This window comes from Passer domesticus, chromosome 3, assembly GCF_036417665.1.
Source record: "Passer domesticus isolate bPasDom1 chromosome 3, bPasDom1.hap1, whole genome shotgun sequence".
Taxonomy (NCBI): Eukaryota; Metazoa; Chordata; class Aves; order Passeriformes; family Passeridae; genus Passer; species Passer domesticus.
Window position 1 is genome coordinate 46,601,718 of NC_087476.1, and position 22,174 is coordinate 46,623,891.

General features: G+C 38.8%; 2 long non-coding RNA genes across 5 annotated transcripts in view; one reads left to right on the top strand and one right to left on the bottom strand.

The window, feature by feature from the left end:
- Positions 1–22,174, top strand: part of LOC135296518 (uncharacterized) — a 32,008-nt gene that overhangs the window by 4,794 nt on the left and 5,040 nt on the right. For 2 of the 4 annotated variants that reach the window (XR_010358601.1, XR_010358603.1), the window contains exon 2: positions 359–416. This is a non-coding gene — a long non-coding RNA (uncharacterized LOC135296518). Of the gene's footprint in view, positions 1–358; positions 417–5,158; positions 5,322–5,729; positions 8,053–10,389; positions 11,024–22,174 lie in introns of those variants that run through there. The other 2 variants (XR_010358602.1, XR_010358600.1) reach the window with 2 other exon arrangements.
- On the bottom strand, positions 5,530–6,596 carry LOC135296519 (uncharacterized). The gene is made up of 3 exons (XR_010358604.1): positions 6,501–6,596; positions 6,066–6,298; positions 5,530–5,912 (listed from the first exon to the last, which is right to left on the bottom strand). It is a non-coding gene; the product is annotated as an uncharacterized LOC135296519 (long non-coding RNA).

Sequence of the window (22,174 nt, forward strand, 5' to 3'; positions counted from 1 at the left end):
TCTAATCACTGCAGACAATTTAGCCATTAGGATAAATGAGTTCTCATCATCATTGTACAAAACACAGTGTATACCATGAACCTGGTACAGCTTTCTGTTTTAGAAAATCTGGACAGCAGTGTAAAAGGCAACCCCTCTGCAACACACATCATGTCCTTATGTATATGTTCCTATCTGAAAATTAGTTGTATGTACAAAGTCACATACATAATCTTTATACGAAAACACAAACTACCTTTGACCATTTTTCTTTCCTGGGTTGTATTTGCATTTAGCAACTTATGTTTCAAACAGTTTTCATTGAAAGTTACCCTTTTCTTTGTTGTTTTTTTAAATAATTTTTTTCTAATATTTTCAGGTCTTGCTGTTGCCCTTGTATCAGAAGAATCTGCCACCGAATGTGCCTACAGCAAAATGTATAAGTATTCAAGAAAATTATATAAATTGAAATGTTAAAATTAATAAAGAATTACATGTGTAACAATGTAGAACTATGCCACTTTTTGAAAAAATTGAGAACGTGTACTTAATTGAGAAGCAGCACATGCCTCATGTAAGAAGAGTGCCACTGAACACTTAATTGTAAAGATGAGGTTTGCTGACAGAATTCTACATGTCAGGAAGTGATTGAGGTTCCCTTCCATGCTTGGAAAATGACCTATTGTCAAGAGTGAAATAATTACATGATTGCATAAGGAATTCAGTTTAGTATAACAAGAGCACACATTGTTGGGAAGCAGTTAACAGTATAGCAGTAAGTGACATTCAGAGATTGCTTATATGAAAGTGAGAATTTCATAGATGAAATTTGATTAAGATGAACTGATTAAGTCTTAGATAATTGAGGAATAGTGCTAGAGTTGTTGGCATGGCTGAACCAGCGTTATTTAAAAACCTTCTGTCTGTTGCTTTGTACTAATGACTGTAAAAGTTGGGAATGGACTCAAAAGAGAAAGCAGTGTGTAATGACATATAACATTTGAGCATTAATACTATTATGGGAAATGGTATGTTCAACAGATTTATTAGCAAGTAGTGGAGTATACAAAGAAAATTGGTTGAGTATTTGAATAGCTTTTCTTAAAAAAATCCAAGTAATAGGTTTATTTTTACAAGAGAGCTGCCAATCCCTCCATACTCTGGAATTTCTATTCTGCACAATGCAGCTCAGGTAGATGCTTGTAAGAATTGCTTTTAAACAGGAAAGTGAAACATAATTTTTCATGTTGTAGTTCTTATGAACAGCTGAAGCATTTAGTTGAAAGTCTCCATTGAGAAATATGTCTGGTGTGAAGACAGTTAGCCCAAATGGTTCAAATAATAAGTAATTAGAAGGATGTCATAATGGAAAATTTTCAAGTACTATAACTGCCAAAAGCCCTATCATTCTTCTATAACTTGTGTAGTCAAATACTCATGAGTATGTGGTTATTATTTGAATTTTTGTTGTTTTAAAATGGGAAATGGCTTTCTTGAATGAATCACAGAAATGGGGCTGGATGGTAAGGAGTGAAAGCCATTTAATTTTAGAAGCTCTCTGTTTTTCTGCCATGTAGTCTGACTTACAGGAGGCATTCCTCATTCATGCATCAGGCAAAGTGAAAGAAGCCCCAGCGCAATATGTAGATCACAACCAGCCATCTGTTACTCAAAAGGAAAGAGGAGTGTTGCTATAAGAGTAAACTTAAAATGTTTTAAGATTAGCTTAGAGATGGCAGAGCTCCATTAAATGTTTTGTCCATCTCTGTTGGTCTCTGTCATATACAAATGTATACATTTTACTGAAGTTTCAGATGCCTGCTGTATTTTTTTCTATTAGAACAATTATTTCTAGTTTAGAACTCAGTATATGCTTTCTCTGAGTTCCTAAATAAGTATGTATATATAACCTTTTGTCACCTCAAATAATTATTTTTCCTTCCTGGGGTTTGTTCCTTTGAAGTAATTTTCCCGATCAAACTGAATGTTAAGAAAAAAGCATTTTTAACTTTTTACTTGCTTAGCTTTAGCTAAGTAAAGTAACACTTGTTTAGGCTTGTAACATTTCCTTTTGATTCTTTCCAGCTCCAAAGAATTTCTGTTATTATTATGTGAATTCCATCCAATTTGCATAGATCTTTCTTGTAATATGCCTAGAACACATTTGTGACTTCCAGACATGGTTGTAAAGAGTGTGGATGAGGCATTTATGTTTTATGTCCAGGCAATCGTGTGACCTCCATTTGTAGGGCAGAATTAATTACTTGGGAGTATTGATGTTGGGTCCACCACGAGGTATGAAGGACTCTGCTGGCTGTCCACAAATAAAGTGTTGCACAGTCTGCCTACAGCCGTGTTTAGACAAACCGTTACCTTCCTGCTCCAGGATACTCTGCTTCCAAGTATGCAGCCCAAATCTAAATTAGTCTCTTTGTTGGTACTCTTACAAATCTATTTTGCTTGTTATCCTTAGATCCTTTACAAATATGATGCTTCTGGGGTATTGCCATCCCACTGAATATATTCCAGAATCTGTTCCAGAATATTTCTCTCAGTCTTTTCCATAGCAGTAGCTTGCTTTTTCTTCTGTTCCATTTAATTTTACAGTTTTCTGGCTGCATTTTAGCCTCACTAATTTATGTTGAAGTCTCTCAGTGTCCTCAAAGTTGTCCACATTGTAGCCTCTTGGAGATTAATGAAGCTGTCAAATAAAACAAGACCTCACAATGGCTCCTGTGGCACCACAAGTATAGATGAATTACTTCTTTTCCTATATTCCAGTTTTATCTTGAGCCCTGTAATAGTCACTGTTTACTTTAAGCTACAGAATTTTTACACAGTCCTTTGGACCTCCCATTCTGCATTGTAACCTATGCAGCACATCCTAAGAGATTTTTGAGGTTTCATTGGAGTACCATATGTGTTCCAAAAATTGAGTTATGTACTATCTAAAGAGTTCCTTTGTACACCCTGTATTTTGTTCTGGCTTTTGGGGGAAGTGGAGGTGTTTGTTTTATTGTAAGGTAAATATTGCCTAGTGTTCTGCTGTACTTTAAGGCTAACATTTTCATGTTTTCTTCATCTGAAATTAAGTTTAATGCAATTTCAGAGGTAAGGTTTTTATCTAGATGTTTAAAAACCTAATTTTGTAGCTACTGAAGCCTAGTTTCAAAAGTGTTCATTTACTGAATGCTTTTTTGCTAGTATTCTTTTTTCCTTAGTATTCACACTGAAGGGATGATATTGAGTATTCTTAGTATTATGACAGTCTGCAGACCCCATCTGCACACAGATATACCTCAACAATTTGAATTTTGCAAATAAAATTAATTTCCTACCCATGTATTGATCGTTTTATGTCTCAAAGCATGAGGGAGGTACCACTGCAGATGCAAAATAGGGTTAATAGAGTAAATCTGCTAATGCAATGCCATGTGCTAACTGAGGTTAGGACAGATTGAAAGGCAAGACTGTGATTCTGGATTTGGGGGATGGAAATCATGTGTGCTGTTTATAAACACATAGTCATGTACAGAAATGGGCCATGTTCTCCCCGTGTGCAGTTAAGTGACTGGGACTGGATTCTGTTATAATATGGTGCATGTTTCCTGCTGTGTCTTGAATCATCTTGCAGCTGTTTTACTTAGAAAATCAGTGACACTTGTTTTTGTCTAAAAGCAGGAATTTGATGACTTGGCTAATAAGATGAAACAACACTGCTTCCAAAATCTGGGAAGTGTCAAGTACTGTTCCATATTCCAGCCTCTTCACACACTCCACCTCCACCTTCCTTTCCCTGTGCTACTTTGTAAGCTTTTTTGTGGAGACAGTATTTTTTCCTGTTTTTTTCTGAGAACAGGACTGAGGCTTTTGACCTGTTTAATTTTTAATCTCTAATAATTAACTGATGTGTTTGCATTAGGACTGTGGTTTTTTGGAAAAAAAGCAAAGGAAATAAAAAAGGGAGTGAAATTACTAATGCACAGATGGAAATAGGAAGTGATTATGCCATAAAAATAAGTTTGAAAGAGTCTCACATTGTTCAGAGAGGGAAGAGAACCTTCTAAGAAGTGATCACATTCTCTAGCACAGCTTTAGACACATTCTTTACCTTTAAAAGGAAACAGAAGATAATCAGTCAGTAAATCAACTGTAGTTGTGGGCATGTCTGCAAAGCTGTAGCAACAGTCTGAAATAAGGCATTAGGGCTGGACATTTGAACAAGAATTGTCAGTGCCAAGGTGTCTTGTGTTTGAGGAAAATGGGTATGTCTTTAAACAATACATTTTTCTCCATACCCTGATTTTAATTTTTTTTTCTTGAGCATTATCTAAAGATAGCAGCTATGGTGGCTATTCTGGGTAGATCTTTAGGTACACATTAACAATCAGACTGTATTTTTGTGCTGTAATGAATAAGCTTTTAAAAGCATTCTAAGTTGGTTTTTTTTTTTAATCTATTTGTTTGAATAGGAAATTGGATTTCTTATGTAAAATGTCCACCTTTTCTTAGCTGTTGTTGGAGGAAGAAAACTCCATGTTTAAAGGCCACATGTTTTAGCTGCTTTTTTGTAATCGAGCTTTCAATACCACTAATCTGAGTTTCCCGTCTCTTGCTCCAGCCAAGGTTACTAGTCAGTTCCCTAATTTCTTCTTTTTCTTACTGGCACAGAATTGCTTTTTTTTTTAAGTACTTCAGAAATTACTTATTTTAAACAAAGGAATCTACAGCATCCATGTTTTTCTAGCTTATACTGAGTAGCTTTAATCTTTTATCACAATTTGAAAGTATTAGCATTTTTTAAATTTATTAGTTCTGTTTAGAAGTAAATTTCACTCAGATAAAGAGAATATACAGCAGTAGTTGCCAATGGCATAAAGTGTGTTACCTGGAAACATAAACAGCTTCATTTCTTGTGTTCTGACAGAAAATGAGATGAATGAGCCTGTTATAGGCACAACTTTTCAGTAAATATTGATTGTTGTTAGCATAATATATATGTTCCTAAGAACCCAAAACTTTTAAAGCTTATTTTAATTTAATAATTTATAAAATTAATAACACTGCTACTTCCAAGGCTTAAAAATACCAAATTATTTGGTATGAACTGTAGCACTAGAATAGAATTCACAATTTCCTCCTTTGGATCCTTTGTAATGTTACTTACCATATATTGCAGCTATAGTGAGAAGTGAAAAAGGGCTGCTGAAACCACTGCATCACCCTGCCTTCCATGGCTGTCCCTGACCTCTGTGGGAATGCTGCTTTGGATGGCTCTTGCTCTTACAGTCCTAAACTGCTCCCCAGCATACTGGCCAGGTGACAAGCAGAGTGGTATTCAGGTGTGTTCCTTGGGACCATTTTACTAAATCAGATTTTTAAAATGTGCCAATTTGCCAAATTCAGAAAAAGACCTTTAGGGTTATTTAGTTTCATTGATTGATTTCTTTTCCACGTGCTTCAAATAGAACCACAGAATGGTTTGGCTTGGAAGGGACTGCAAACATCATCTAGTTCCAAGCCCTCAGCCAAGGGCGGGGACACCTTCCACTAGACCACCAGCCTGGCCTTGAAATGCATTGATAACTTTTCATAACATCCAAATAAATAAGTAAGAAGGGCCCCTGCCTAAAGGTCCTTTGTCCCTGCACTCAGTATGGTGTATGTAAGGATTCTAATTATTGTCCAATGTAAAAAAACATCAGCAGGCCTAGGAAATTAAAATTTCCTTATTCTTTTTGTCCTCTAAGTCTTCCAGTCATCAGCAGTGATTGGCAAAATCCCAATCTGGAGGTAAGAGACGCTTTACATGCAACTACCTGCTGATTGAAGGATTCTCCTCAGAGTGTGCCAGGACTGAGACAGGAGAGGTTGGCTTGGTGTCCCTTCAAATGGAAAGCCTAGAATCCAGCCTGCTGTTGCCTCTTCAGCTGCTGTTGAATAATGCACTGTCCTAACCACTCTGCTGCTACATAAAAGCATGCAACAAAGGTCTATGTCCCAAAAGGGGGGGAGGTAGCCTCTGCCAAAGACTTCGTTCTAGAAAAGCTTATGCAGCGGGTGCAAATTTGTGCCTGAAGACTGACCTGTATTTTGCCAAGGAGAGAGAGACTGAACAGCAATAAATGTCCTGTAATCTGTTGTCTGGGCCACTGTAACTATGTCTCTGGTTCAAGCTTTTAAGAAGACAGGAGTTGTAGGGCATTTCTGTCAGCAGGTACTGCTGCTGGAGGACTAAACTCTCTAAGTTCCCATCTCGTCAGGCAGGCACCGTGGCACTGAGTGGGAATAGCCAGGTTCTGCACACCATTTGGGTTGGCTGCACAAAGGACAAAGTTTTAAAGAATTAGGTCAGTAGGTTTAATATCTAATTAGGCCTCTAATCCTACAAACCGGTCACAGTTGTGCATTATTATATGTTCATTGTGTCCTAAATGGAACTACTTATTTGCGTGAAGTTATGGATGTAAATGCGTGCAGGATTGGATGTGGGCAATCACATTTTGGCTTATTATTTGTACCATAGCACTGTTGCAAATTGGGTATCTCTGATGTTATCCCTTCCCCAGACAGGGTGAAGGGGTATCTGAAACTGAATATGTTTCGGTGAAATGGCTTGCACTCCATTACTGTACCTGTCCAAACCAAACACTTACACAAAGACACGTCATAGAAAGCATTTCTGCTGTTAAGAGAGTCATAAGGCATAGATTTTCCATGCAAAAGGTCATGAGGCTGCAGTTTCACTGGGTAATGTGCTGCATTTGCATAGACACATATTCAGACAGTTAATGGTAGTGCAGAATGCTTTAATGATTTTCATTTGCATCTAGCTGTTCTCACCTCTTAGGGACATAATGGATAAACAGAAGAGGCCTTTTGTTTGCTCTTCATAAAAGTTACCAGTGATTAAGTGGTGCTGAGGGAACAGACTCATGCTCTCATTTGAAAAAGAAAACCAAAACCAACAACAAAACTACCCATCAAAGCTGACTTCAAAGTGACCTACTTAATTTTGATTTAAAATGGCACTTGAGTAATTTATTTTAATGTTATGCAGATTTCCTAATTCAAAACAGAAATGGTCACTCAGAGTGTATGAATACAGAAATAGTTACTACATCAGTTACAAAATACTCATAATTTGTTAGGGTACTCGTTATAGTGTTGAATTACAAACAAAGCTATATACACTTAGATCAGGTTTCTTCCAAATGGATTCAGCAGTCACGTTTTTTATGAAAAAATACGTCCAGAATAGTTGTGAGTAATTTGATACTTTTTGCACGATGCTGTGGTGTTTCATAAGAAAATCCATGCCAGAGGCTTGCTAGAGAAAATCTTGTGATGATTCCGTAGAGGGTCTCCCTGTGAAAAACTTTTCCACACCCTCCTGGAATATAAAGGTGTACAGACTTTCAAACTGTGTCCTGGAATGCTTGCAACTCAGTATCAGCTTCTTGGGCTCCTCTCTCATGCACAGCCCTCTAAAAGGGCTTAAAGGAAGTTATCTTAGTCTCTGGCTGTGTTAGGTTTTTAGTTTCTGAAGGATTTCACGTGCAGTTCAGTCTCTCAGTATAATCTTGAAAAAAATCTGAGTGGCTTTTTGAGACTAAAACTCTGTTCTTAAATACTTTTTTCTCAGAATAGTAATGCTTAATTTTTTATTCCTAATTTGTAGGCACAAAATTTGTGATTTCATCGCCTCAATTTGCACATTGGTGCCTTGGTGTCAGGATTTTTAAATTATATTTGTCCAAATGTGCTAGATTTTCAACTTTATGTGTAGCACTGAGAAGCTCAGCCAAGACATTCCACATCCCAAATAGCCAAATTTCAGTAATCCCCACTCAGGGTACAAGGGTGCAATGTTTCTGAGAGTTGCTAGAATGAACAGGCTTTCAAGTACTTGGGTCTTTTCAGTTAATGACTTGCAGTTTTTTCCATTTCTAACTCTCTGCCTTCCAGATAGTGATCTAGAGTACTTCTTGTGGCATTCCAAGTCTATCATTTAAATCAAGATATGGAACTTGACTTCATGTATTTGGAATATTCTCCATTTTCACAGAATCAGTAAGATATTTGGGGAACACAGAATATGCAAATGCAGACCTGCTGAATGCATAATTTTTATGGCCTTTCTGTTTTGTACTGGCTTTGTAATTTGTCCAGTTTTTGACTAAGGGGTAATTAAATTTACAATGAGAATATATCATACTGACATTGTATTTCAGTACATGTGGATAAAAATGTATTTTACATGTATTGTCCATGTAGATTTTTTGCATTTTTTGTGTTTATAGCCTCACTGTGGTCTTGATAATCTTAATCTTGGGTTTTAGTTATGCACTTGTGTGCAACGAATGGAACTATAGCTTACAAAGTATAAATGACTGAGGAGATATTCCAGAAGCAAATCCTAGAAGTGAAGGTGAAGCATTTTAGCTGATGCTGACAGAATTGCAGAAATTCCTTGCTGTAGTGGGGAAAATTTGTTCAAAACCAGGAATGTTCTTATGGTTTTAATTGAGTGGCAGAAAATTATTTCTGTGTGGTCATCCCTGCTAAGAGATTCTTTAAACCAACATTTTCCATTTTTCCTTGTTTATTTTGTTTTTGGCTAGTAGTTGTCTTCCTGAATTGGATTTATAAACTATGAATCTAAGGAGGATAAAATGCTTTTTGAAGAATTTAATCCAGATGTCTATTACTATATCAATAGATATATTTTAAGTATTTAGGGTGAAGAAGGTTTTTGGAGAATTTGGGGGTTTGTTTGGTTTTGGTTATTTGGGTTTGTTTGGATATTTTGGTTGGTGGGTTTTTTTTTGTTTTTTGTTTGTTTGTTTTTGTTTTTGGGGTTTTTTGGTTTTTTGTTGGTTTGTTTGGTTTTTGTATTTTTTTTCTTTTTTTGGTTTTTTGGGGTTTTTTTGTGTTTTGTTTTGTTTTGTTTTGTTTTTTGGTTTTTTTGTTTGTTTATTTGTTTTTGTTTTTGTTTTTTTTTTTAAATATCCCAGTTAACTTAGAAGCAGCCAAATTCTTGCTGTGTAAAACTTCAGGAAAGTCTATAGTATTTCAGCAGGGATTCCTGTGGCCCTTGGGTTTTTGGACTGTATCGTGTTGCAAGCTCCTAAAATAAGACTGTTTGGAAAGCTACAGGCTTCCCATCTTTTTGTCTGGAAAAGTTATAAAATGGAACAGGCAGGCTTTTCACTGAGCTGCTGAGAATGCAGTTCTGGCTATGCAATCAGGACTAAATAAGGAGCAAGATCTGCACTAAAAATAGAAACAGAGGCTGATCCAACTGCGTGAGTTATAATCCTCACACAGCAAAGGGCTGGTAGGTTCAGCTGAGGACACACAGTTACAGAGAATCAAATAAACTTTATCCTGCCCCTAAAAACCACCATACCCTATTTGCTATAACCAGATTTTTACCATTCAGCAGAACTGTTTTTGCCATTCAGCAGAACAGCAGAACTGTTAATCATGCCTGCAAATTATTTAACATGTTTTTTCAAATGTAGATCTTTTGCTATTATTATTTTATTAGAGAGAGGATTATATCTGTGACATAGTGAGAGAGAAATGTGGGTTGGGTTTATGTAACTGTTTGAGGAACATGGTGGAAAATGACACAGAGAGATTTACTGCACTTTTCCTCTTAGCTGGGTAAATATGTTCTTATCACTGCTTTGTGCCTTAAGCTAACGTGTCCACTGACATGACGTGACTCCAGCTGGGCACAGTGAGCTGATTTGGGTACCTGGCCAGGCCTGGGCTCTTGTCAGAGCCTGTGCAGTTCACACTGTGTGCTTTGAGGTGAAGTTATTCTGCTTGTTTCAAGAACAAAGTACAGAACTGTGTAATTCATGCCCGTATCCTCCCCTCCTCTTTGTTGGTAAAGTAGTTCAGAACATATTAATCTTTTATTTGTGTATTTAATTTCCACTAACACATACCTCATAAGCTTAAGCCAGACTTGCCCAGGGAGTTCAAATATATCCTTTGACACAAAATAGATTGCTGTTTCTTATTTATTGTTAGGAACATTTGGTTATTAAACATTTGGATTAAATGAGCCTAGCCAGCTACAGCTATGTTCTGCTTGCTTTCTTTGTGTGTTCCTCCATCTCTCCAGGCAGTGATATGGCAAGTGTGAACAAATTTTCTGTTACTTCAGTCTTAAAAGGCAGAGAATCTGTAACAGACTCTGGTAATTCATCATAGAATTTCAATTATTCTAAATATGATTACATATGAAAATTTTAAAAAGTATAAGGCACCAAATCACTCATCTACTGACTAAATGTTTAAAAATATTTAAATTAATTTTTAGTTTTCAATTAGCTGCAGATTTGTTACTGAAAATACATCCTGTTCATGCATTTTTTTGCCTGTTAATCCCAGGAGTTGCTCAGTCAAATTGGGAGACAGTGAGTGGAGGAAAAACATCTGGGTCATTTGACACATGCAAAAGCTCACATAGCAGTGGGAGTTAGTGGAAGAAGACCAAGGACAGAGATCATCAAACTTGTACAGGCCAAGAACAAGGCAAATAAAATACATGGTGTCAGTGAGTCACAAAGCAATGCTTGGTTGCATTTTCCTTCTTCAGTTCCCTCTGCACCATAACATGAGCTGCAATATTCCCTATTTCCAGGCTCCTGTTCCAGTACCCCTATCTCCTCTCTTTGCATCCCATACTGAGGGCACAGCTTAGCAGAAGCTGTGAGCAGCTGTCTTGCAGAAAGCCAAGCTGATCAACACCATCTTGTAGCTGGGGAGGCAGCAGCCTCATTCTCCAGCTGAGTTCAGAGGCCTTTTTTCTTTTTTTTTGTTGTTGGATTCTCATTATGCATGTTTATATTTGAAGAGCTGTATTTTCTGGGGGGGAAAAAGGAGTGTGTGCAGTCCAGGAGGCATAGAGAAGGGATATTGGGTGATAATTGCTGTAAGTGCTTTACAGTGAAATATGTGGACCGTGTTTTAGTCACGTTCAAAACTTACACCGATTAATTGTCTCATTTTTTGACATAAACTAAATCTTTATAAGACTAATAACTAATATGCATTAGTTTAACAATGGGTTACACACACCTAGTTTTTGTGTACTGTTGAAATAAATTGTTGTGTAATTTGAAATAAATAATTTGGTGTAATAAAAGCAATATAAGCCTGCAGAGCAGACACAATAATTTTAGTGACTTTATTAAATAAATACTAGTATCAGTTTAGTGATTATACTTAAAAAGTCACACCCAATCCAAAAAAGGATTGTTTAAATTATGTATGGAAAGAGGGAGATCTTTTTAATAACATATTTTAATAACATATTTAGAAAGTTGCACAAAGAAGGAATGGCATTGCTTGAACTCAGTTTCAGCCCACGTGGAGGCTTATATGAACGTCATACCCATTTACAATGAGTCTGGTTCTGTGTTAGAAAACACAGAAAGTGGTGGTGAACAATGCATTGTAACTGAAATGTTAGGAGAAAACTCCAAAACTACATATGAATAGGTATGAGATTCACCCTTACCTGCCTCTTCACTATTAATTATGAAATTATTCCATATTTTTATTACATTCAGAAGTCCTTATATAAGCAGAATGGATGGGCTCCAAATTAATTTTTTTTTCTTAAAGAGGATTTGTTTGTTTTTTATCAGAGACCTTTGGAAGTACAAGGGGAGGTCACAGCTGTTCACTTCATTCACATGTAGTCTAATAAAATAAACAACATATGTATAGGTCACAAGAGTTTAGCACTCAGAACACGGGGATCTGTGTATGGTTTTGAAAAGTGTAAATAACAAATTATGTTTAACCTTTATCATTCTGCCCATCAACCTGATTTGTTAGTTAAGATTTGTGTTAGAATTAAGGTTTTCATATTACAATGTTCAGAAAAATAAAAACTCCCATGCCAAATGCAAGATAGCAAGGTCCACATTTACATCCTCAGTCTTAATTCCAGTTGTCATAAGTCTTACAGATTTACATAATTACTTCATTTGCATAATCACTTAAGACCTAGATTTATGCTCCAATAAAAGCAGACCTGAAACATTTTTGAAAGTAACGCTTAACCACATTTTGTACTGCAAGGATACAGGGCTGACCTCAGCAATGGGCATGTTGCCCTTTCCTTAGAGCACCTTGGCATCTGGGCACCTGAGTGAGTTAGGTGGGTTAGTACAGGAGCATCCTAATTGTCAGGAGCAGTCTGCTGGTGGTCCTTGTGCCATAAGACATCTGGAGAGGATAGGGCTTGGGGAGGAGGGGTTATGGATTATATACCATGTTTGTTTGTAGTCCAAAGGACTTTTGGTTCAATTACAGTGTCACACAGCTGTGGTGGTCTCATTTATTCTCAGAGGGGGGCTTTTAAACGGTGGGGATTAAAATAACAAACCCCAAATGCATCACTCAGTTTCTTATAAGTCAAGTGGGAAGATTAGCTGGAGAATTCACACATGCAAATCAATGTGTCCTTCCCCTTTTTTAAAAGTTTTCTTGTTGAAGGCAGTGAGCTACAGAAACCCATCAATTTAGACATGGTCATGTGGATATTTGCTTTTGAACGAGGCAGTAAATTTCCCTTTGACTTCCCCAAACCACGGAACCCTTACCTCTCTTTTTACTGTAAAAATGCAGTCAATTTAGGGAAATTATGCTTGCTGAAACACTAGAAAGTAGGTAAATATTTCAGTGCAGAATAGGTGGTTGCTATTCTGTTATATGGTAGTATAAATAATTCCTTTTAGGAAATGGGTAACTTACAGGATGTAGGTTAGGTCTTGACACCACAGAAGTCATGACAGAAAGTTTTTGTCATCTGATAGTTTTTGGATGGACTCTTTACAGTTAAGTCACACCCTTAAACCAGTTTCCAGTGGACAAATATTCGAACCAGAAAGGTCATCATGATTATTAGCAATCTTATATGGCTTCATGTCAATAGTGTGAGAATGTGACATTACTCTCTGTGCCAGGAAGAAATTAAATTACAGTATTTGCATAAAATCTTTTTTTGTGTTGTGCTTAGTCTACAGAGTATTTGCTTGAAAGATTTCAGCATTTACTCCTCCTCCAAACACAGACATGAAGTCAAAAACAGTTGAAGGCATCTGCTCAGAATAGTTGCCCTGAACGGCCATCTTCAAGCATGGTCCAATAAGGCAATGATTTCCATGTTCCAGGGATAGCTGTTTCCTTTTATTCTTTCCTGCCAGTCCTTCTAATTGGCAGATTACTTGGCAAAATCAAGTAAGACTCAGCAAAATTAACCTTTTTAATCACTACTTGCCAAAAGAGTCCTGCTTTCCCAATATCCTGAAAAGAGTAACTGTAGAACTAATGGACTTCCAGCATTTGGAGCCACCAAACAAAGGAATGCTTTGGTATCTGTACTTCAAGTTGTTCCCTCTCTTAGTCTGCATTCTGGATAGCTGTTAAGAATAGGAAGTGCTGCTTTCCACTCATTCTTGCACAATGGTAAAATCTCACTGAAGCAATTCTAATTGGCAAAGAAAATGAGTATCTTGAGTACATTACAGGAATTGCTACATGATGTTTTAAACCATCTTCTGGCTTTGGAGCAGTGGCTAGTCCTGAAAGTCCGAAAGAAGTTGAACTTGCAGCAGTCTATATTCAGTGTCTTTGCCTACCTCACTGAATTCTTGAAGGTTCTTGAAGTAAGTGTACATCTAAGGTAGTTCACCTGCTTCACATTGGGACCTGTGTCTGGAACCATCAGCTCACAGAAGTCCCTATCCTTGACAAAAATTTTATGCCCTTAATGACTTTTGGCCATCACTTCAATGACAAGAGAGATGGAAAAATCAAATTGATCCCTCTTCTGTGCTCTGTGCTCGGGATACAGAGCACTTAATGGAATCCTCCAGTTTCTGTCAATGATGGTTATGGAGCTCCTCCTGAACTGGAGGATTCATCTTTCTGTATTCCTCTGTCAAACCACGTTAGTGGAGTCAGTCATCTCTTTACACTTGGGATGTATCAAGTGCCCTAACTACAAAAAGTGAAGTATTTTAAGATATTCACTTGACTTTTCCTATCTAGTTATTGCAGACTGCATGTCTGTTTGAAGATTGTTACAGCAATTCCAGGTAAAGCGTCAGATCATACTCTGTCAGAGCAGCATCTGTGCTGACAATTTCAGCAAGAAAATTATTTATCTTAGACATCTACAGAGCATCATCCTGAAGCTCTGTCTTCCCAATTCAATAGATGTTACATATATTAACAACTCTTGATGGGTTGCAACATAAAGTGTTGCTCCAATTGCAACCCTCAAGAATCTGAGTCTGCCAGGGAAGGAATTAATGGTTGTTATTGAGCACACTGTGCTGAAAATATGGATATATGCTACATGCAGATAACTGCTAGGAGGAAAACAGAACATGAGTTACCTACCAGTAATGATGAGTGCTAGATGTGCACATATCCCACACTGCCTCCTTTCTCCTGTGCACCCTTGGGATTGTCACACACAAAGGCACTCTGAGTGTTCTGTTGTCCAAAGTAAAATCTCCAGGTGCCTCAAGGCTTACATGTGCTCTATCAACTATATCAGCCCTTGCAGTCCCATAAACAAATGTGCAGCTCCAGCAGATATGCATGTATACCTCTCATTTAACCCTGGTGCTCTATTTTAGCAGTCATTCCATCACGGGAATGAAAAGCTTTCCTGCAGGTTCTTTGTGCAATGCAAGTAGCAATACCAGCTAGCATAAGCATGTTCAGTCATACAAAGGATAAAGTAATTTTAAAATGCACACACAAAGCGACAGTAAGAGTACCTGAGCAAACAATATTTGAAATAGAGTGAGTCACTACTTTTAAGATATTTTCCTTAAACTCCAAATTTTGAAACTTATTAATGGAATGTGGCATCAATAAATAGCTTGTTCTAAACCTTTGTCTGCACAGCAAGTGTGCAGTTCTACTGCCATGTATAAAATTTAAGAACACAAGCAAAATTGCCAGCAAACATCACCAGGCAAACAGTTACAAGACAACAGTAAGCCATCATCCCTAAAAGCAAAATTATGGACCAATCCATAATGAAATTAAAATTGCCAAGATCACATCACATTTGCTTTCAAAGAATTCTGTACATTTCCAAATCACAGCCAAAAAACACAGGTAGACATCTGTCTGCAATCTGCATAGTTGCAGGATGTATCTTCTGCCAATTCATCCCTTAAATAATGAGTATTTCTGTGCAATCCTGTTGTTGTCATCCATTATATAGATTGGCTTAAACTTTTCAGTATCTCATAAATAACAACAGTAAAGTAACCTGGGGATTAGACAGTGCAAAGCCTAATAATAGGAAAATAAGGATTCAGGAGACTAGAAAAAAAAAAAAAACAAAAAAACAAACAAACAAAAAAACCCAAAAAAAACCACCCCAAAAATGTAGAAAAGACTGAAAATGAGAGAAGAGCAGAAGGGAGCAAATTAATAAACTCTGAGGAAAGAGTCAATGCTGGTAAATATAATATCCTGTTCAAGAAAAAAAGAGTGAAGCACTGATAGAAACAGGAGGGCGTGTTCATACAAACCCATTTAGGAAAGCCGGACAATTCCTCCTCTTTTGTTCTTTACCATGTTTTAATACTAATGTATAAAGTCATGTGTTGTAGCTGTTGAGGGAAAGGTATACCTAGAATTTAATAGCAAGCATATGCTGTAAGAAGAGCCATGAGCCACAGAGATAGGAAATAAGGGTGTTGGTCATTCCTAGAGAATTCAAGGGCCTTCTGAAAGCTGGGGATCATATTCAGACTTCATTCCCTCAATTTGATTAAATAAGCCACAACTGTTTCCAGGAGGTTTGTTTTCTCGTGAGTCAAACTCCAGTCTTACCTTTGCCCTTTTGTTTCAGTGGAAGATCAGCGTGTACATATGAACGCAGAATTATTTTCTTTTCCATAATCATCGAACCCAAATGTTATTTTACCTTTGCCAGCTTTGTGTAGGGGTGATGTGCCATCTTGCATATTTCTTTTCCTGGAGTGATGCCCAGAAGTATGCTATGTTTTTTTCTTGCTCATGTCTCGCTAGCTTTATTTATGAGTTGAGTACACCAGGTTTTCAGTCCCTGGGGACAGGCCTACAAAGGAAATCTGTGGACAGTATTTAATACATACAAATATGAGACCAGTAAAAAGGCAGCTGCTGAATGGAACTCCAAATTGATTCACAGTTTTAGACTAGATCATGGATAAGTTAGCCACAAACACCTTTACCTGTTTTGTCATGTAGGAGAAAGGCTCCTTTATCAAGTGGAAATGACTGAATGTGCAAATTTTTGCTTGGTTTCCAGATTTAAAATTCCATTGTTCTCTGACGACTGGGTCTAATAGCAGTATTGTTGTTGTTATTGATTCTTACTGATTGCATAGAACCATGTTTTGAAGATACCTTTTTTCTTGCTATTAGATACATGAATTCCCTTTGGCTGTAAAATAAATCAAGATAAGGCCCTCTTTCACACATGGCATCACAACTGATGAGTTCTGAGAGGTGTGTTATCCCTTCAGTTATAGCTTGCAATCCTATTAATTGAATAATAGCATGGCCTGGGGAAACTTAATGGCTAGTAAGGGTACATAGGAAAGCTCACATACGTTTTGATGTACATTTTAAGCTGCTGTTGTGTTTACAGGTTGGCTGCTTGAAAAAAACAGAGTTTTTACCATCCTCTGGGACTTTTTTGAGATGCCATAATTGCTGGACCATTCCTCAAAACAAAACTGATAGATAAGCATTCTGATGGTCAAGCCAAGGAGCAAGGCATCTTCCCCCCACCAGTGTTGTAATTCATCTGACAAGTCCACTTTATAGTCCCTGTGTTCTTCATCTGGCAAATGTTTCCTCCCCAGATATTTGTAACAGCTGCACTAGGTGTGATGAGGCTGTCGACTCATGTAGCATGTTATCAGGCTGCTCAGTGCATAGTGCAGGGGATGCTCCTGGGCATGGGAAGCAGATGGAGTGGGGAGCACAGTTCAATGCCAGCCATAACCAAAACCATTCTCCCAAGTGCTGTGCCAGGCTGGGCACTCTTACCTTGAGGCAGGCAGGAGGGAAGTGCAAGGGCTGTACGTCTGATGGAGGTGATGCCTTGTGAAGGCTGATTTAGAACAGAGGCTAGACAGAGTTAAAGAACAAATTAAAAGGCCTCAGTGGATACACCTTGGGCAGTACAAGAGCCCAGCCAGGGCTACACCCAAGATGAACCCAAAATGGTCACAAAATGGACGACCAGTCACAGGGTCTCACAATTTTATAATTTCTGGTCTATTAGCATACTGAAGTTAATTGTCCAATTACAGCTTTAGCTTATGAAGTCCCACCCTTCTTGTTTTTCTCTTCAGTCCACTGTTGTTTATGCTCTTGGGCCTGAAATTTTGATCATTTGTCCTTGGTCCCCAGCTGGAGAAGGAATTGTTTTGTCGACCTACTTTGTGAAGAGGGCTTACTGTCCCCTAATATGAAGCTCAGACCTACAGAACTACACACTAAAGCTGTACAGAATCTGAAAAATATAAAAGCTAAAACCTGAGGCATCAGTGGAATTAGCACTGCCAGTTTGGTTCCACTCTGTGGCATTGGCAGCTATCAGACCTACTGGTGACAGGCAGGACAGAGCTGCTGAGGTCACCTGCCAGGTGTCAGGTGACCCTTTACCCTCTTGTTTCTACTGACACCTGAACTGCCAAAGCAATTCCCTTTAAGGCAATTCACCCAGTGACCCTAAAGAGCTGATTACTCAGTGGGATGATATGGAGCAAGGTAGCCTGAGGGCAGGCATTACTGTGGGCTGGCTTTGCAGCTTCTACCATCTCAGCTACTGCTCTGTAAAGTCTGGGATCTGAACTGAGGGAAAACCAGCCAGTAACTAGCTTAAAGGAAGGGGATGCCCTCATTAACCTTTTACTGAATTAAGGGTCCCAAGTAATACCAATTACCTCACTTAAGAGTCGAGCACTTGCCTACTTTTCTGCGTGCTTCCTGACATCTTTGCCACACCCAGCTGAAACAGTTTTCTGCTCCAGCTGACACCCAGCCAGGGATATAGCACTGGCCTTGAAGAACCAGTGTTGGAATTTATTCTGGTTTACAGGACAGGAACCAGTGCACACATCCCATGCTTCATGCCAGAGCCAGGATGCCTTTTGCAGAGGTGTTGTAGCTTGTTAGACAGAGACAAACTTGGGAGAGTAAAGAGGAGAGGCTGTGCTGCTGAGAAGGAGAAGCAATGAAGCTGCAAACTGGGGGTGAGGAGAGAGCAGAGCAGATGATGATGTATTGGTCCTACAGGTATTGGCCAGGCCAAAACTGCAAGGGATGCTCTCCACTACGGCCTTCTGTTTTTAAACAAACCAAATTAGCCTATGTTACCTGTGAGTTTATGTTAAGGTTTTTTTTTAGTTTTTTGGGGTTTTTTTTCCCCTATAGAATCATAGAAGGGTTGGGTTGGAAGCAACCTTAAAGTTCATCTAGTTCTAACCATTGCCATGTTTATTTGTATTATTTTGTTTACTCTAATAAGAAAGAAATCATTCAGAAGCATGACTAGACTTTCTTGCAAGTAGTTACATTTAGCTGTAATCTGCCTGGTGACTTGTAGAAGAAAAATTTCACTAGTTTGAACTGGACTGAATAGCAAGGATACTTTAATCTGGGACAGCAAAGAGAAGATTGTATAACACTGTTGTGTTGTCCTGAGTGGGAGAAGCCAGTGAATTGCATGATTTTTCCATCTTTGTAATCAGTTTGTTATGCAGAGAGCAATGCCGTGGGATTCTGCATTTTATCTGCTGGGTTTTCCCTGGCAGCATCTGAAGAAGTTCATTATGAGTGTTTATCACATGATGCACTTAATCAAACCACTGAAACTCAGGGAATAAGTCATTCTAATAAGACCCTTCAGAGCTGCCTCATAAGCTACTTACTGATGTACTCTTCCTTGGTGAGTGTACAATGAGTTTCCTTGTATCCCAGTCCATGATACAGGAAGTTCATTATCCCCAGTCCGAATTCAGACGTAAAGAAAGGAAGCAGGGCTTACAAAGAAGTGACAGATAATTTGCAAAGGATTTTAGTTAGCCACTCAAATCCCAGATAGAGTCAGACTGTAAGCTCTTCCTTAGAACAGCCTTCTGGTATTCAGCATTAGGCACAAGGCAGCTGTATCTACATAGCTGCTTCTAATGTTGTAAAATGAAGGCAACACACAAAAAATTATGAAAAATGCCTCTTTTGATTAGAGGTTCTCTAATGAAAGTATGTGAGAGAAAAGAGAAATCAGAACTGAAAGCATGCTTTTACATCTTGCACGTCTATAGCATGATAGTCAGAGCTGATAGCTGGGCTGATGTGAAATGCCTGTGCTAAATTCCCATGTGCACCAAGGGGTTGAGGCACTGAGACTTGTCTTACAGGCTTGGAGCTCACAGACACACTGTTTGAAACCTGTGCTTGTACCTTATGTGTGTGGTAGGATAAATAGGTGTGATGTACCTAAGAAATGTCCTGGTTGTAGGGAGCAGGTTGTAGGGATTCCTCATTTTGCTGAGCTCTGCCACAATGTGATTGTGGCAGATTTTCTGGCACTCACTGGATTTTCTCACCAACGCTGTCTCACAGACAGTGTCTCATCAAGGGTTGTATTCTTGCCCTCTGCAAAAGACAAGTTTGGGCATCACCACAGATGTAGGCTTAGACCATACTTAATATAGAGATGCCCTGGTTAGTTTTGCCCAAGCACCACCCTCTCTCCATACAATAGTACTGCTGAACTGCCTGCACCTCTTATTTCATGTCATGTGAAGGCAGTACAGGGCCACACCACATCCACACAAACACCACAGTGTTGATTTTGTGTCAGGATGCACAGGCTGAGCCTGATGTGGGTCCCTGGATGAACATTTTTTTTGTAGTGAAAAAAGCTGCTCTTGGGGCCTGGAACGTCGGGCTGTTCAAGACAAGCTACTCTGTAAGACATCAGAACCAGGGAAGTGTGCACAACTGAGAAATATGGGCAACAGAAGGACCATAACCTGGTTTGATGAGGATGGTGATTTTTCCCTCGTATAGCTCCAGTAAAGCAAGTGACAAAATTCACACCATTGTCTGGGCACTGCTTTGAGGGAGTTGTGGAACCTGTCTCTCCAATGCCAAGTCCATCCAGCCCAGAGCTTAAAATTCAACCTGTTAATTACTCCTGGGAATAATTAACTCCAGCCTGCAGTGAGCAAGGAGTCTTGACTACATCAATCAGTGTTAGGGTCTCAGATGTGCAGTTTGCATTCCTTGTGTTTTGAATGTGTACCTCTACACCTGTCTGTCTTGCCTTGATGCAGCTGTCTCTTGACTGCTGGTGCACTGATATATCAAATTGTCATCAGTGTGACTGTGTCCTCAGGAGGGACTGTGCTGCTTTAGTAGGTTGGTTTCCAACTACTAAGTTAAAATGGGACACAAAAGCCTGGAGGAAAATACTGGTTTTCTCTCTCTTTCCTGTTCTTTTTAAAAATAGTAAATGCTAAGTTATTTTACCTCTTAAAAAAAAGAAAAAAAAGAGACCAAAAGGGGTCTGTGCTAGCTGATTAATTTTGCTACTGCATTCAATTTTATTACAGTGTAGTTCCCTTCCTCTTTCTCACTTCTTTATTGTACTCTGTCTGTCTTCTCAGGTGCTATTGTGCCTATTTTAAGAGCTCCCCTTCATCTCTCTTTTGGGATAGTCTTACTGTTGGCTTTCTGCTGTTTCAGCTTCTACACAGCTGGTGCTTCAATGAAAAAATTGTCTCTTGTAAGGCTGTGAGGAGAACAGACCCATAAAAATCAATATTTTTTGCAAGTACGTGGTTCTTTAATCAGTAAGTCTTCAACAACCTTACCTAAATGGCCACTTTACTATTGTCTCAGCTTCCTAGCTAAGGAGGCTGCAGAAGACTGAGTGGGTAACTTTCTGCTGTCTGCAGCAGTGCAGTAAGAAAGTGAAGAATAAAATCTCTGTTTTCCAAATGATTGTCTGCCCTGTATGTGGGGAAAGCCAGTACTGAATATTTGGAACCATTGCTGGTAGGAATATTTTTAGTCTGCTGTAAAGAGGGGTGGTCAGTTCTCCTCTGTATGCTGTTGGTTTGGCATTTGGGAACCACTAGTGCCGTATCAGTGCTGAGGATGGATTTCAGTGTCTGTACAGTCTGTTTTGGGGGGAAGTTCTGGGAGGAGGGCTGTGGTGGGAGCATCTGGCTGTGTCATCTACACATGTGTGAGATGCACACAGCGCCCACTGAGAACTGATGCTACCAGATACTGACTGGACTGGGTTTGGTCAGTGCCAAGCTGGGCTAAATTCCCTCTCCCTGCCTAGGAATGAAAGATTCTTTAATGCACTCGCTGCTTCTGGGATGTTCAACTCAATCCCCAGTAGTGTTATCTGTTCAGAAGTCTTTGTCACTGAATTTCTGCCTTTGAAGACTGCAGGGTTTTTAACAGTGGACTGCAGCACCTGCTGCTTGCTGGAAATCCCAAGGCTGGCACGAGAGCATTGCAGTGCTGAACATGGCAGTCACAATGCATCACATTTACCAGATTTTCACTGGGCCTAGCTGATGGAAACCAGAAGAGACATGCTGTAAGGACTGTCAGCCCAAGTAAAGGGAGGTGACTTTGAAGAAGGCCTCCAAGATAGTATTTCCAGAATATAATTCCTTAGGAAAAAAGTGGAAAATTCAAAGAATGGAATTCAGACAGAATGAGCTCACTGCAGGTGGTGCTTGTAATGATTTTTTAGAAATAAATTTTAGTTATTAACTATTTTAGTAGTTTTTTGGGGTGTAGGGTGTTTGTCCAGTGGCTGCCATTACAGTATCTTCTTCTGCACCCCAGAAAATCCACACTTTTGAGGTTTTCTGGAGCTTTCCAACAGTGTGCATTTTCCCATTCTTAGAAGAGTGGTACGTGTCAGACAGAGAGGGCTTCATCTGCCCAACCATCAAAGTAGGTCCTGGGAAGTTTCCTACTCCTTGGCAGGTCCCCCTTCCACAACAGCCAGTCCTGTGGGCATTTACATCCACTGGGTTCATCCAAGTTTCACCTGAGATTCCCTGGATCTGTCCATTAGCCCGAAGGACTTGGTGTCTGC